Source organism: Varroa jacobsoni, unplaced genomic scaffold, assembly GCF_002532875.2.
Source record: "Varroa jacobsoni isolate VJ856 unplaced genomic scaffold, vjacob_1.0 contig00873, whole genome shotgun sequence".
Lineage (NCBI taxonomy): Eukaryota > Metazoa > Arthropoda > Arachnida > Mesostigmata > Varroidae > Varroa > Varroa jacobsoni.
Genome location: NW_019214544.1, coordinates 96737 through 105051, shown reverse-complemented (window position 1 = coordinate 105051; position 8315 = coordinate 96737). Strand labels below are relative to the sequence as shown.

Genomic DNA, 8315 nt, shown 5'->3' with positions numbered 1-8315 from the left:
TCATTGACGATTATTAGAATACCGACATGTTATCTATTCTGTGATAGCTGTGACGTTATCTGAATCAAACCAATGCCTCACCGCTACCCACGTCTTGGCCATATGATTGCACTAGAGTAAGTTATCTAGAAACAAACAATTTTGCTTTATGCTCGTATATTGTACCATTGAAAAATGTCGGATTGTTCTTTGATCTAAAATAGCGCGCACCGTCAAAACCAGCCGTCTCAGTTTTACCGGCATAAAGTTAACGATTGCACTGTTCTGAGAGACCGACCCGTATGCTGAAACGTAATGTATTTTAATTCATCGGTGATTAATTAATAAAGCTTATTGCTTAATACCGTTACAGACACATATAATTTTTATTTGCGTAGCACCGGAGTGTCCCTCTTAAATATGGTCAAGCCTCTTTTTTTTTTTTTGCTGGCAAAGGGTGGTAACAGCCGTCCTCGACAATAAATCAGAGGGCGGCAAAGCTAAACCCGAACAGTTGAGTCGATTCTCTGAAGAAAAGGATCGCCGGCCGGAAGTTCCGCGCCTACAGCCATCGAGAAAAGTGTGGCCTCCAGCTGAACGGGCGATAACGCTGCTTAATACACATCCGACTAACAGCCACTCGATCTTTGTCTTGCTTTTAATAAATATAGCATGTTTACATGATTGTTATTCTGTTTGTTTCATGAAAAAAAAAGTTCGACAGACGTTCATTATTAAATGCCATCGATGAGTAGGCACAAGAATCGGCAATAAACTAGTTTATACCGTAATTGATGCTTCTCGTAGATCCTCGCCAGCAAAAATGTTAGAGGTCAAATAAAACTCGGGCACCACTATATATTGGGCTATCGGTAGTGCGTCCTCGATTCGAAAAGCTCTTAAAGATGTTCTGCTGTTCGTAGAGCCTTCGCTGCCTTAATTGAACGCCTAATTATCTATTAGGCCCTCTTAAAAGGCCCAAGTGTACGGGTCATAGCAGAGGGATTTATTCCTAGTGAGCATCTGCTTTCGCTAATACAAACAAACTTATTGATACGTTCCGTACCCTCGTTCGAAACTGGCCCTGCTGTACAGGAATACATAGTTCTAATACTATACATGTGCGTCTGGCTTGGAGTGTTCTATATAGTATGCAATGGCCAAAATCTTTTCATCGGCGTTATACACTGCTTTTGCTGAGTCCGAAAGCGCCCGCCACTCGATTAAATCCATCCCATCTGTGTGTTGATACCATCAATCTGTTCAGCATACACCCGTCGGCAAGATGTTCGACGTGTAACAATTAGGCCATACATAACAAATCGATTACTGCGCCAATTCTAGCAGCTTTGTACCAGAAGGGCAACGACGTGGGCAGCTCACCCTCATATCTTGTGGCTGATTTTCGATTTGCGATGAACGTAAATGATACTTTCTCATATCGTGGTCCACATGACTTGTGCCCAATCGACCAATAGATTCTGGCTAACAGTTTTTACAACATAGATAGTAGCTATTTGTTGCATAAACGAGTTTGTAAACTGATAATATATCGAAGTGCTCCATCACGTTAGTAAACTCAAACGCTATTTGTGACGGGAAATTTGCAGGCCAATAAATAATATATACATATATATCGCCCGGATATATAACAGCAATTATGAGCAAAAATTTGAAAAAACAAGCTGAGCGCGAAGCCAGATTGATCTAAACTTATTCGTAACAGCTAGCCCCGACACATCGTACTAAAATGATCTGTAGTTGTATGTACGTAGACTGGTCGCAAAATAGCCCTACGTGAATATATGCGTGTAAACCTTACGGTACAGGTGACCAGACGTGATCCTATTTAAATAGAAAACAACGCCACTATGAGACTCCCGGATGGACGAATTCCTTCCTGCACGCTCATGTCGCATCTAATGCTATAGCTCTAATGACACCTCTTTTGAGGCCTATTCATGCTCAAACAGTACCTGGAACACTTTGTAAAAGACTGCAAACGCCCTTGAACACAAGAATGGCAGGCTCTTGCACTAACGTCCAAGGCGTTGGTCCTATGCATGAGCGAGCCGTACAACGAGTAGCATTACGCTTTCGAAATAGTCTTGAACAATGCATCGTTAAGAAACAGCCTCCTGACAATCAACACATTTGTTGCAGTATCAGACCAGACGGATTGCCGAGCGAAAACAGAGATCTAGCCGGACGGCTGCAGCGACAACTACACCCCTAACGACAGGTGGATTGTCTCTCATTGCTGATGGACGCGTATCAGTTGTGCGCAGCTTCTAGTGAGCGCGCTTGTGAATGTTTATTATTACGCGTTAGATAATAGGATTTAGAGAAACTGTTAGTGAGTACACTTTGAGAGGAACCCCAGCAATGCTGACTCAGAACCTTCAGTACGGCAGGCGCCGCTGTGAAAACACATAACCCTTGTATGAATGAGGAAACCTCTAAGTTATAGAAGGCGTCGAGCAAGACAGTGCTTGTCCACCGATTCTAAGGAAGTTGATGAGCTGTGAATAAGTTCAACCGTCACCGAACCCAGTTCGATACTGCCATCGTATGAGAAATGGTTGCCGATATCTGTGGTATCGGTTTTAGCAAGCTGTTGCTCACTCAAATGTCTGCGGAAAAAACTGCAAATTCTAATATAACAATACTGTCCAGCCTTATTTGTTATGAAACTTTCCGCCAAGCATAATAGTACGAATATCAATAGAGTCTATATTTATTTTATGTGTCCCTCTTACTTTTATAACGAAGTGTTAACGGAACATGAATTTGGTAAATCCAGTCGATGACGCCCTCAACCAGGGACAGGCTGTATGGATCCTATGAACCAAAATCTAGTTTCAACAGCATAGTGAGATAGTAAACTGTTTCCATAAATTATGGGACCCTTAAGGGTATTGCTGTATGCCAAGAATACAAGAGAGTAAAGAAAAATAATATATATATATATATAAGATATTATCTTGTTTTTGATTATAAAGATTAGTGCAAAGCTAATAAGGTACCTTGAGCAAACAAACATACTCGTCGAAAGTACGTAACTCGTCGTTTCAAAGTTATCAACAATTCGAACAGGGAGCAAGCGAAGCCGTCGGACGGATTCTTCGTGTTCAAACACCGTTAGCGTCCGAGCTGACTCGACCTTACTGAACTCGCTAAATACGTCCTGCCACCGGCCGAATAAATCAGCTATTCGTCAAGATGAGTTATTGCGGCCTTCCCGAGGCCTACTTCAGGCGAAAAAGCGAGTAAAGGGGCTAAAAGAAATTAACAGCAAAACTACATGTTATAAGGCCAACCAAGGTCCATCACGAACTTCAAACGCAATTTACTGATCCAGATGCTCGAGAACTATTATGATTTGCCGAAGATTTTGTGCTGAGACAGCAAGTGATGACAAAAGTAATTGAATATACCAACGGCTCTTGTCACAGGGGTTACTATATTTGTTTGGCTAACTAACATTAATTAGGTGATGATAAATCGATAATTGTAATCGATCAACTGCATTAATATACCAAACAGTCAGTGTCGAAGAGGACATCTTACAGGAGCTTACGCTAGAACACTGAGCTTTGTAGCAGCAAATTGCAAGACGAATCGGACGTGATTTCTGTGTGAAGGCCGATACTTTCTAAGCTACTTTTGTCCTTTACCACGACTAATATCCAAACAATATCGGCCCCAATATTGGGAACCTAAGTTTTTGGTAGGTTGTAGCGATTTATCGATAACTTGTACATCGTTGCACATAGTTTTGTTTGCATCTAGATTGCGAACTCTGCCCAGTATACTTATAAGGACTACATCGAGTTCTAACTGGCTAGATTTTGACAGTATAGAGAGTTATTTCCGATTGACCTCCCCACGGCATCGAACAGAAAATCGAACTGGTCTTTGGGGTTGTTCTGACTCAGCATGCAGTCTTCGAAACTACGTACCCCCGTCTGAAGCGGTAAAGCTGAAGAACTCGGTCAAGTCCCTAAAAGCTTACCGAAACCGCCTATCCGAAAAATTAGATCAACACAATATAAAAACAACACAAGTGAAAGAAAATACAAGTGTGGCTTTTTTTTATTTGGTGTCTATGGATAGCATATGGGGGCAATTCTGTGTCATCATTTGCAATCTCGTATCATTCCATTAATGTTCTATTTACTTCCAATAGTGAATATATCTATGCGCTTTGTGTTTCGTAGGAGTCATAGAAGGAGCAGCAAGCTCATTCGTGCAGCTCTAGGCATACTATTACTATGGGTATTGTGTGATGATTTATGTTGACGAAACTAGCATCTGTGCGACTGTATAGTGGCCAGCTGTGACGAACAGTCTGTAAATCACTTCATAAATCGGCTTAGTAGTTTTTTGTGATTATTATTTTTAGAACATTTTCTAACATATAATTGCTATTCTATTGCCTATGATGGTTGTGATCGAGACGACTGCTGTCGTCGGATGAGAACGAGACGTCATTGTAGCCAGTCATTTTGACAAGGACACACACGCGTCGGCAGATCTGTCCATAGACAGGTACATGCAGCCAGACCGAGTACCTGCGTGCCGCACGTAACATTGCATCGACACTGACGAGCGGTTGTTGCTGCCGCACCTTGACTGAGCATTTATGTCGCCTTTCGCTCTTAGCTTCTGTGGCGGTTTCTGTCCCTCGAAATATCAGAACACTAGAGAAACAGCGGACGTAACATTGTCACTGGGCTGAAACGACGCCATCCGCCTGAGTAGCTGAGCGCTTATTGATTGTTTACAGTTTTGCGATGATGAGGTGCGATAAAGAAACGAGTGAAAGTGGCGTCGGCAAAACTTGGTCACGTTCGTATGCAGCCATCACAAGTCGATCGTCGTCAGTGAACGAGGTAAGTAGCCATCGGGCTATCAATTATCTACCATGTAACGATGATGACACGGACAACTGAGGCAACAACAATAATTCCAACGGTGTTTTTATTTTCTCTCGCTGTTGTGTAGTTGAATCATATAATCATGTAGTAATACCTTTTTATCTGGCTACATATATGTATAATTTTGTGAACTTAATTTATATAGTCTGTTGTTTGTTACTTCGTTCACGTTTGCTTTCCATGTCGGCGAGTGTTGTTACACTGTGACAAGTAGTTCGAGGTCAAAGAATAAGCATTCTCGACTACATCGAGTTACTTTTCCCGCTTCCTCTGAAATAGATCCGCTTCTCGATATGTAAGCCCGAATCAGACACGCTTCACTGGAAGAGTACCATTTCTCATTCTTAATGCTGGTGCTTATTGTCGATCTATTGTTATCATTACTAGTTTTTTTGCTAGCTTCTTTTCTGTCCAAAAGCTTTACTCAGTGTACCGTATCAATATAGCGTTAGTAGGCATTAAAATATGTATTACAGTTTGCCTCCGTTCGCTTCAAGCTCTCATCAAACCGCCCATTTATTAGATTTCGGAATATGCCCGTTCCGCTGATCTATAATCATTTATTTAATTTATATTTATAATAACGATTGCTGCAAATAAATGTAGACAGAAACAACAATTTCTCTAGGGCAGAGAAATATATGCATAGCGCCAGTCGGCATAGTAGCTTCGCTGTTATTTACTATCGTACGTCTGATTACGTTATTGCTTGGATACTCGATAATAAACACCTTCAAATTTTGTGCAGACCGGTTGAAAGTCACGCTTGAGTAAGCAAAAACATTGAAGTATTTTGACTGTAACAAATAATTGAGTTCTCTATGTGTCGAGTTTTTACGTCCGGTATCACCGTCAGGTATGTCGTGAGACGGCTGGCTCCTGGCACAAAACGAAGTGTATCTATACCCAGTTTGGAACCTAAACCACAACATGTTTCTAAGGTTAGCAGGCAAATACATTACCCACTAAGCTATCACGAGGACTACGTTGGTTAATCTAGGCTGAAGGCCGAGTTGAAGGATTCGCTTAAAGGATTGGTACATTATAGGCGAGCCTAAATCAAGTTTAAGTTAGTGCAGTGGTTCGAGTGGTGGACAACTTACGGACCGAAAATACAGAATGAAACTCTGAAGTACACTGGAAACGACAAAGTTTTATCCCGATAAAGCGAAGCCGTCAGAGGGTACCGCGTCGCTCCCAACTCTTGAGAAATCGTAAGATAACGTAATATAATACTATGGAATCTCACTGCAATACCATCGCGACGTTCGTTTTACAGTGTCCTGATTACCCGCTTCCGTTTTGGCTGTAGGACAGGAGTTGGGACAGAAGCATAAGATCATGCAAGCCTTAATCGGTACAACAGCAGCAGCAGCAGCAATGGTAGCAGCACGAGTAATCCTGGTTTATTGTCTATAACATAAACCATGACGATAGTCTTTCGAACAGCTTTATTATCTAGTATGTTTTCATTAGCGCTTTAGATAAAGCCGTGGCCACCCCTCCTTGTTAAATTCAGTGGACGAAATTCAGTGGACGAAATTCACTGCGTTGTGGCGTCAGTGAGAAAACGGTACATATACAATTACTTCAAATAACAATAGATTTTATTTATCTAGTCATTTTTGCCACATTACGCCGATACTGGACATGATATCTAGCAATAACTAGTCGGCCCGTTTAGTAATTTCGTTATATTCTACTCTGGCTTTTCAAACTTCACAGACAGCTTTAATATACTACAAGCTACAGGAATATAGCGTTTGCACCCCCTTTTGTTATTATCTCTGGCTTGACCTCTATCCTATAGCATGAAAAATAAAAAATATAACGATAGAAGTTTCGAGGATCACGCCAAGATCGGCTTGGAGTATAAGGGGGAATCACATTTAATGGCCTCATGATATACAGGCTAACATATGATTATGGGGAAAGGTTTTTTGAACTTGAATTTTGTTTTCAGTTAATTTTAAACATATGATACGCGGTGTTTCAACTACGCGCGTGAGCTTTACGTTCGCGATAGCTTCAAATCAGCGCTTCATTTTTAGATATTTCCTATTATGTAATGCAAGTATACACTTGTCGTAGACGCTGTCTGTAAACCAGCTACAGTGCACACCTATCTATTCGCTGCCATAATGTAATGAGCCTAAAATTCTATATTTAAGAGGAATATTGTTCTCGCATAAAATATAATTGGCGAAAAAGTAGTCGTTTGATTTTTTTTTTTTATTCATTAAACTCATTTGACGTCATATCGTTCTTGCTACTTACGTGTATCGTGCCAATTGCAGCCAACAGCCTGCCTTACAGCCGACAGACTGCAAACGCCCTTCATATGACGGCTTGCACTGAAGACAGCGAGACGGGCAATCCTGTTCCGACTTAGCTTTTCGCTTCGAATGTAGACGTTAGAATATAGAGTTTTGACGTCTACGTCGAGCGTACGCGCTGCGACGTGGACGTCAAAACTTGGACAGCCTTCACTTTTAATCAAAATAACATTTTTGCATGGTACTTTAAAAGGACACAAACGCCAACGAGAAACGATGCAAAAATATAATAGTCTTCTGACACTATATGCTATAAACCGGTATTATCGTTCAGAATTTCTTGAACAGCAGCATCGTCCCATAACACGTTCTACTCATACATGTAGCGTATTTTCTCTATGGAACACGGTAACATATTTATAAAATACGCCTGTCACATTATATTTTGACCATTAACTAACTAGTACAGTGTACATATTGATTATTGCGGGCTGCGCGTGTCTCTTGTCTTTACATGGACCCTTCGTCTTACCTCTGCATCATCAAGTCACAATTTAGAATTTCTTTCTTTCTTTCCCCTCCTCCATCCCGCATTTCCCAACCGGCTAGGGCTCCACGACCGACTCATCCGCGAGGAGTTATGCAGGTTGTATAGTTCTGCATTTCCCACTGGGAAACAGCCGTGTCGCACTGTTCGACTGCGGTAAACAGCGTTTCTCGAACCTCCGGATCGCCGCCGCTATCCCTCTCCTGCACCAGGCTATCTTTAAGCTTTAATCCACCTCGTTCTCCTTGCTTCGTGCGGCTCATATTTCTGGCTCTCAGCCGGCTCACTCTGCCGCCGACCGCCAGCCACAGAGAGGTCGACGAATATTACTAGGAGCTTTCCCGTAATCGCAAAGCGACGGCGAGTCCTGCCAGCGCCCTATCTATATACAGAGCGAGAATTTAAGTGCAAAGGGCGTTCCCTATAAACACAGCCTGACTTTGCATACAGCACATCAGGAAACTACTCCTCAGATGGAACAAGCTGCTGTTGGTGGGCCGCCACAGCAGACATAGAGGAATTCAGACCCTGGAAAATTCTCCACGCATGAGAAAACTAGGGCTCAGGCTTGAA

The 8315-nt window shown here is 41.9% G+C and overlaps 1 long non-coding RNA gene across 1 annotated transcript; it reads left to right on the top strand.

The window, feature by feature from the left end:
* Positions 1-4073: 4073 nt before the first annotated feature.
* LOC111271688 (uncharacterized) lies at positions 4074-6376 on the top strand. The gene is made up of 2 exons (XR_002687039.2): positions 4074-4874; positions 6199-6376. It is a non-coding gene; the product is annotated as an uncharacterized LOC111271688 (long non-coding RNA).
* The last annotated feature ends 1939 nt before the right edge of the window (positions 6377-8315 follow it).